Source organism: Colobus angolensis, unplaced genomic scaffold (assembly GCF_000951035.1).
Source record: "Colobus angolensis palliatus isolate OR3802 unplaced genomic scaffold, Cang.pa_1.0 Scaffold71, whole genome shotgun sequence".
Classification (NCBI taxonomy): Eukaryota; Metazoa; Chordata; class Mammalia; order Primates; family Cercopithecidae; genus Colobus; species Colobus angolensis.
The window spans coordinates 4916164-4924834 of record NW_012120821.1 but is presented as its reverse complement, the minus strand read 5'-3'; positions in this window follow the sequence as shown (position 1 = coordinate 4924834).

Genomic DNA, 8671 nt, shown 5'->3' with positions numbered 1-8671 from the left:
GCTTACCAATGGGGATACATTTTGAGAAATGTCATTAGTTGATTTTGTCATGTGGGAACATCATAGAGTATACTTACACAAACCTAGATGGTATAGCCTGCTACACACCTAGAATATATGGTAGGGCATATTGCTCCTCGGCTACAAACCTGTGCAGCATATTAGTGTATTGAATACTGCAGGCAATTGTAACACAATGCTATTTGTGTATCTAAATCTACTAAAACTCAGAAAAGGTACAATAAAAATATGGTATCAAAGACTAAAAATGGTACACTGGTATAGGGTACTTACCATGAATGGTGCTTTCAGAAGTGGAAGTCACTCTGGATAAATCAGTGAGTGACTGGTGAGTGAATGTGAAGGCTAGGACATTATTGCATTACTGCATGCTTTTATGTGACTGGCAGCACAGTAACTTTGTTTACACCAGCATCGCCACAAACACAGGAGTAATGCATTGCACTACAATATTACAATGGCTACATCATCTTCAGCTCCATTATAATCTTGTGGGACTACAGTCATATATGCAGCCCATCAATGACCGAAATGTCATTATCTGGAACATGACTGTATGTACTCTACTAAGTACACTGTGGGTCATGAAAGTGGATAGGACATATACCCTGTCATTAAACATGTACAACATGGGAAAGGAGAACTGGACAAGTCCACAAATAACTAGAGATTGAATTACAGAAAGGAATAAGGTAAATGTTACAACAGAAGAATACAGAAAGTGATATGAGGGTACGTGGAAAGAGAGAGAGCACTTCTGGTTGAAGGACTAAAATACACGAAAATAACTGGGTAGTGGGTATAACAGATAGACTCTAAAAGATAGACGTAACATTGATAGACTTGGATGACAGTTTCAAAATGAAAATATAGCATGAGCAAAACAAGGCCTCGTAATAATACTGTCTAACTAATCTATCTATCCACTTGTCTATCAACTTATCCATCTATGTATTTATCTATCAAACCATGCCTTTATTTCAGAAAAATGGCTTATAGAACAATGTAAATAGTTTAAAATCAGGACAGAGAAAATATAATATACAAAACTGAGATAAGTAAGAAATGTAGAACACAATTACACATTTCATAGTGTACTAGGTTATTAAATTTGACCCAAATTGGACTTGTGGGACATATGAGCTTCCTAGAGGAAAGAAAATGTGCCCGGTCAGATGATTCAAATTACCAAAAAGAAAAAAGAAATTACCAACCCACTTGGGAAAGAAAATTGATTTGTTAAATGTTTCAATATGTAAGGCAGATTGAATATAAAATAATGATCAATATCTCAAATGATATATTTAAGGTACTTGTACTAGCAGATTAAGGGTACCAGAAAATTTACTTATCCTAAGAGCTGAAAACCAAACATGAATCTACAACTGTTAATAAAAGCAGTTCTATAAGGGATGTTGGTAATATTATCCTTTATTTGCAAACCAGGAAACAGAGAGTTATGGATATTGAGTCAGTTACCCAAAATCACACAGTTAATAACTATTAAAGTTTGTATTTGTATTTGTATCCAGGTTTGCATTACTTTGATGTGAGGATAGAAGTTTATGTGTAAAGGATAGAGTTGAGTTGGCAGAGAGAATTTGGTTGGGGGAAGAATAATTGAGAATGTACTGTCAGGGTTGAAATAAAATATTGGAGGCAGGAAAACTAAGGATGCCTACAGGTTGAGATGAAAACAGACTGTAGAAATAGTGAGAAAGTTAAAGAAAGGCTCTTTAATGGAGAAAAGCCTAAAGAAGGAAGAGATCAAGAGAGCTGATGAGGGGTTTAGCCTTGGCAGAGAGGCAGAACTAGTCTTCTTTGAACATATTGTGAATAAAAGAAATGATATCACCTAAAGAGCTCAAGAAATGGCCCACCTTGCTTTCCAGAAGGTTTCATATCGAAGAACCTAGAGTGTGTTTAGATTTTTAGGCCAAACTCTTTCAGGGAAAATATTTTCTGATGCACTTAGGACCCTAAAGGAATCAGCATTTGAGAGCAAAAGCATGGAATGAGATCAAGTAACTATTTTTCTAACTTCATTCCATTTCTTGCCTGTATGAAATCAGTCATGTTTAGAAATGTGTATCCTAGTCTAGGCATTAGAATAACTAGATGTCCCCATTAGCTGTGGACATTCCATCAGCCTAAGGTTTGCATGGTTTTTGGAAATGTCAGCCTGACTTCTGGATGTTTCACATTGGACTGCTTACTTATTCTGTGGGAGCCTCAATATCACCATATAAAAATGATGTTTTAATATTTATATACTCAAATTTTATTAAAAATTAAAAGCCCCCAGATTGTGCCCAGCACACACTAAGCAATCAATAACTGTGAGTTATTTCCTTCCTTTACCTTAAATCCTCACACAGCACATATCAAGATCTGACAGCTGAAAAAGGATCCTTAATAGAAGATCAGTAAAGGCCTCCTACTCTGGCATGTATTCATTATTTCATTTCCAATCCTTTCAATAAATATTTATGTGATGTTTTCTAAGTGACAGGCACCCAGCTCACCTTCAAAATGATGCAGAACCTCAGATTTTAGCAGCATTCTCCCAGCAGTACTTTTATCTTGAAACTTGAGTCTATTCCCTGGTCCTGTTTTTTTGGATGGTTTGTCACTTTTCTTGTACTGGTATTTAAAATCCTGTATCTTAGTACAAATCTTGCTCCCCTTACACTAAGATGTTTGTGTCTGCTTCCTGCCTCACATCCATTTCCTGGCTCTATATCCTGTCTTTATTATTTATTTATTTATCTATTTATTTATTTATTTTTGAGACAGAGCCTCACTCTGTCACCAGGCTAGAGTACAGTGGCTCAATCTCAGCTAACTGCAACCTCTGCCTCCTGGGTTCAAGTGATTCTGCTGCCTCAGCTTCCCAAGTAGCTGGGACTACAAGGATGCACCACAACGTCCAGCTAATTTTTGTATTTTTAGTAGAGATGGTGTTGGCCAGGATGGTCTCAATCTCTTGACCTCTTGATCCACCTGCTTCAGCTTCCCAAAGTGCTGGGATTACAGGCATGAACCACCGTGCCCAGCTTATCCTGTCTTTAGATAACAATTTGTTCTGATGCCTGATGCAGCCTGGCCAGGATTAATGAGACAACATATCAAATGTGCTTTTTAACACCTTAAAGAAAAGAATATGAAGAAGAGCAAAATGTAAATTGTTTATTTTATCAATAAAATAAAAAAGGAATATTCAAAATATATATTCTGAATTAATATCTCCTATTCGTTCCTTCCATCCTAGAATTTCTCTTATTTAATCTTCTTTCTCAAAGGGCACCATAAGGATTGTATTAGGGTCTAGGTAGGAAATGGATGGCACACACTCCTGTTGTGTAATCGCCAAGACTTAGTGTGTATAGAGCTTAAGAAAAGAAAGACACAAAGGAAGCACTTTTACTAGTAAGAGCAGAAAGCCATTGCTATGTCTAAGTCTGAAGGGTAAGGGGAAGAAGCGGTCGCTGGAACCTCAGAGATAAAGCTGTACAAAGAAAGCTGTTTGAAGAGGCTGTGGGCTTTGGTAAAGAGGCATCGACCTAGAGCAACCCAGCAGGAAGGAAGCAAGGGAAAAATTAACACTCCAATCTTATTCTTCTCCTATTTTATTTTTTGTCAGTTATCATCACTTCGTTAAATGCAACCAAAAGCCACACAGAGAGCGGGGAGCTCATTTTTTATTTCATATGGGTCAGCATTCTGAGAACACAAAGAAGACTGTAGAAGGATGAAGAGTGGACTGGGAAGGGCAAACAGAAGATATCCAGAGCAGACAAATAATACAAGGTGACAATGCCATGACAGCAATATAAACAAATGCCAAGGGAACCAGCCAAGAAAGAGAATTCTGGACAGATTTTGATGGCATGCAAGGCCAAGATGAAAGACAAGTGGAGGATTTGGGCCAAAAAATAATATTCCTAGCTGGGGGTTTATTCAGAAAAAGTACTTGGTATTTTTAGAGGAATTTGAGTAAATTGATACAACTGGAATACAGAGGGAGCGAAGGGAAATAAGGCCAAAAATAGGCTGTAATCCGAATTAAGTCGTGGGGATTTATCACAGCATTTTAGAAAAAAGAGTGATATAATCATCCTACTGGTTTAAAAGAAAAAAGATAAAGGGGAGGAATTAGTGACAACTAGATGGACAGTGATACCATTTATATATCTTCATATACTCAGTGGCAACAATGATTGTATTTTATCCCTGCATAGCATGTGCCAGGCACTCTTGTAAGCACTTTGGATATAATAAGCCATTTAATCCTCACAACAATCCTCTAAGTATTCTTATAATCTCCACTCAGAATTAAACTGATACACAGTAAATTAGATGACAAAGTTCACACAGCTAGCAAATGGTGCAGTCAGTCAAGGGATCAGACACGTGGGGCACAGTCCAGGAACATTTCATCCCTGGAGCTTCCAATTGCCCTCTCCAAGTAGAGTCAGGCACAGTATCAACATTCCCAGCATCAGGGTATGGCAATATACACAGAGTATTGGCAAATAGGAAAGCTCCTCTGACACTCAGCATCCAGAGTTTTCTTGGAACTTAGTCATATACACATGGTTGGCTGCCCAAGTGACTGATCTCAGCCTCCAGCCCCTCTCAAGTTTCAGCTGATCCCGTATTATTCGAAGCCCCATTATGAATGATATTATTATACTGTCTGTGATATAGTTTGGCTCTGCATCCCCACTCAAATCTGATCTCGAACTGTAATCCCCACATGTGAAGGGAGGGACATGATGGGAGGTGACTGGATCATGGGAACGGTTCCCGCATGCTGTTCTTGTGATAGGGAGTTCTTACAAGATCTGATGGTTGAAAAGTGGCAGTTTCCTCTGGCTCTCTGTCTCTCCTGCTGCCGTGTAAGTCATGCCTTGCTTCCGATTTGCCTTCTGCCATGATTTTAAGTTTCCCAAGGCTTTCCCAGCCATGCAGAACTGTAAGTCAATTACACTTCTTTTATTTACAAATTACCTGGTCTCAGGTAGTATCTTTATAGCCATGTGAAAGTGGACTAATACAGTCTCCTATAGCCCAGGACTTCCAGGTAAACAAAAACACTCTTACAGGCAGGATACACTCTTACAAGGGCTGAGATAACCTCCCAAGAGCCGAGTAAGATAACATCCCCAGAGCTTAACACAAAGGCCAAACTTCTCTTTGGGCAAGATTAAATTCCTTACTACACACAGGTGAAATTAATAATACATTTTATTTAGCTCAATATATCCAAAAAATTTTCATTTCAACATATGATCAATATAAAACATTATTAACATAGCTTACTTTTTTTTTCATACTAAGTCTGTGAAATGCTATGGATATTTTACCTTTACAGCACATCTCAACTTGGACTAGCCACATTTAAAATGCTTTGTAACACCATAAGGCTAGTTGGTAGTCTACCAATGAATGCAGCTCCATCCTTTCCTCATTCTTGCTGAATCTAACAAAGGTTTATATATTTATCCCGTAGGCATAATTATCAGTATTTTCTAATATATTTATTTATTATTTTAAGTAATAATAATAATTACTACTAGATAATTTCTTATCACATTTAAAACTAATGTTTAAAATAAAATATGATTTTCAGAAACCAAAACAAAGCAACATCAACAAATAATTTTTTTACCCTCCCATTTGAAGTCTAAGTTTCTATTCCTTATCTATACAGTCTTTGCTCCTTTGGTGTACTTTCATTACTTTTAGATTGAATTTCACCCTATTCTTAAAGTGACAATTTAAATGTTTAATGATCTTCCTCTTGTCACTTATAATTCAATTTTCTATTTTCAGTTAGCCTGATTTTTGTGTAGGATATAATGTCTCCTCTCTTCTGATAGCATCTTAGGCAATGCAGTGCAATTTGGACAGACTTCAGGGAATCTCTCAGTTATTATTTTTATGTGTGTGCAAATCCTCCCCTTACTAAAAGGGATGTATGACATAATTTATTTTTATCTTAATCTGAAGATATTTCTTTTCTTTTTTTTTTTTTTTTTTTGAGGCGGAGTCTCGCTCTGTCGCCCAGGCTGGAGTGCAGTGGCCAGATCTCGGCTCACTGCAAACTCCGCCTCCCGGGTTCACGCCATTCTCCTGCCTCAGCCTCCCGAGTAGCTGGGACTACAGGCGCCCGCCACCTCGTCCAGCTAGTTTTTTGTATTTTTTAGTAGAAACGGGGTTTCACTATGTTAGCCAGGATGGTTTCGATCTCCTGACCTCGTGATCCACCCGTCTCGGCCTCCCAAAGTGCTGGGATTACAGGCTTGAGCCACCGCGCCCGGCCTAATCTGAAGATATTTCAAGAAGCTTTTGAAAACCTTAAAAATATCTAGACCCTGCCTAAGTTACTGCAAAAACTGACCTGGAAGCTCTATTATCTATTACAGAAAATATTTTTCCAGCATTCTCCAATTACAGTTCAGCACTTCAAAATGTACATTTAAACTACATTTAAAAAACACAATATGGAATAATATGTGTTATTTAGAATGGCTTTGTATATGAACATAATAAAAAGCATTTTAAAAGGCACTTCTGATAGTAGCTATTGAAATGCCAAGCTGTAAAGGTCGGAGTCTGCCTATGAGTGCCTTAACAGGCCTTCTTAGCCTCTTCTCTTCATCTGTGGCATGACTTCCTGTGGTGGTGGAGCACATTGTGGGCTGAGACGCACCTTAATCACTTTAGATTCATCCTTTCTTTATTAAAGTTATACAATATTATAGTCTCATATTTTCCCCTTGTCTTCTCCCTTCAATGATCTTAGAATCATACTGTTTCTACCCTACATAATAGGTACCTCTCCATCACAGAAACCATTTCATGTAAAGTTGATGCTGTACCATTTTTTTGTTGTTACTTTAGTGCCCTTTCTGTCTGTAATCATTTTTCTGCTTTTTACTGAGTGTATCTGAGATAGGTTCTTCCTACCTAAACATGGAGGAGAGAGATTTTAATTAATTAATTAATTAATTTTGGTCTAGATATTAGCCCCCTTTGCCTAGAAAATTAGTGCTTTTTTTAAAAAGCATTTCCGAGTGAGTGAGTGTGTGTGTGTGTGTGTGTGAATTGATATCGCAGAAATATATCAAAACCTTTTAAAGTTCTTCCTATGTTCTTAACTGTTGACATATCTGTTAAGCAACAGATATGCTGTTTCTTTAGTTAGGAATTTTAAGTTCTTTGTCTTCATGAGATAAAAATGTTATGTGTTTCTGTCTTTGACCCTTGTTCTTGTAACATTTATGAATTATCAATGCTGCTTGATATAGCTGGAATTCTTTTTTCCTGCTAATACACTGAGTTACTTTTTCTCCCTTAAATGTTACCTTAAGGTTTTCCTTTCCCTTTAAGGCCATAAGTAATTATTCCTTTAAACAATTATGTGATTTACTGAATTAGAATATAACTTCAAAATAAACTGTAAATAAAATTTAACTGTAAATTAGTAATCTATCAACAGATTTGACCACCAACCAAATCAGTATCTTGACCACATATATGTGAAACAGAGCTAGGTGAATTTATCACTGATGCGTCTCTAGTTACAAATATCCCTGGACAATTAATGGCAACTATAAGCAACTATATGCCCAAATTGGAAAATCTAGAAGAAATGAACAAATTTCTAGACACATATAACCTACCTAGATTGAACCATAAAGAAATCCAAAACCTGAAGAGACCAATAACAAGTAACAAGATCAAAGCCATAATAAAAATTCTCCCAGTAAACAAAATCCTGGGACCCAAAGCCTTCACTGCTGAATTCTACCATTTAAAGAACAACTAATACCAATCCTACTCAAACTATTTTGGAAAATAGAAGAGATGAAAATACATCCAAACTTATTCTATAAAGCCAGTATTACCCTAATATCAAAACTAGACATAGACACATTGAAGAAAGAAAACTACAGGCCAATATTTCTGATGACTGTTGATTCATAAGTCTTCAACAAAGTACTGGCAAACCAAATTCAGTGATACATTAAAAAGGTCATTCATCATGACCAAGTGAGATTTATACCTGAGATGCAAGGATGGTTCAACACATGCAAATCAATCAATGTGATACATCATATCAACAGAATGAAGGATAAAAACCATAAGATCATTTCAATTGATGCTGAAAAAGCATTTGATAAAATTCAACATTTCTTCTTGTTAAAAACCCTCAAAAAACTGTGTATAAAGTAACTTACCTCGACATAATAAAAGTCATAAATTACATACACATAGCTAGTATCATGCTGAATGGGAAAAAATGAAAGCCTTTACTTTAAGATCTGTAACATAACAAAGATGCTCACTTTCACCACTGTTATCCAACATAGTACTGGAGGCCCTAGCTAGAATAATCAGACAACAGAAAGAAATAAAAGGCATTCAAATTGGAAAGGAAGAAGTCAAATAATCCCTGTTTGCTTGTATATTATCCTTGATGATATGATCTTATATTTGAAAAAAGCCTGGGCCGGGCGCAGTGGCTCACGCCTGTAATCCCAGACTTTGGGCAGATCAGGTGGATCACGAGGTCAGGAGATTGAGACCATCCTGGCTAACACGGTGAAACCCCGTCTCTACTAAAAATACAAAAAATTAG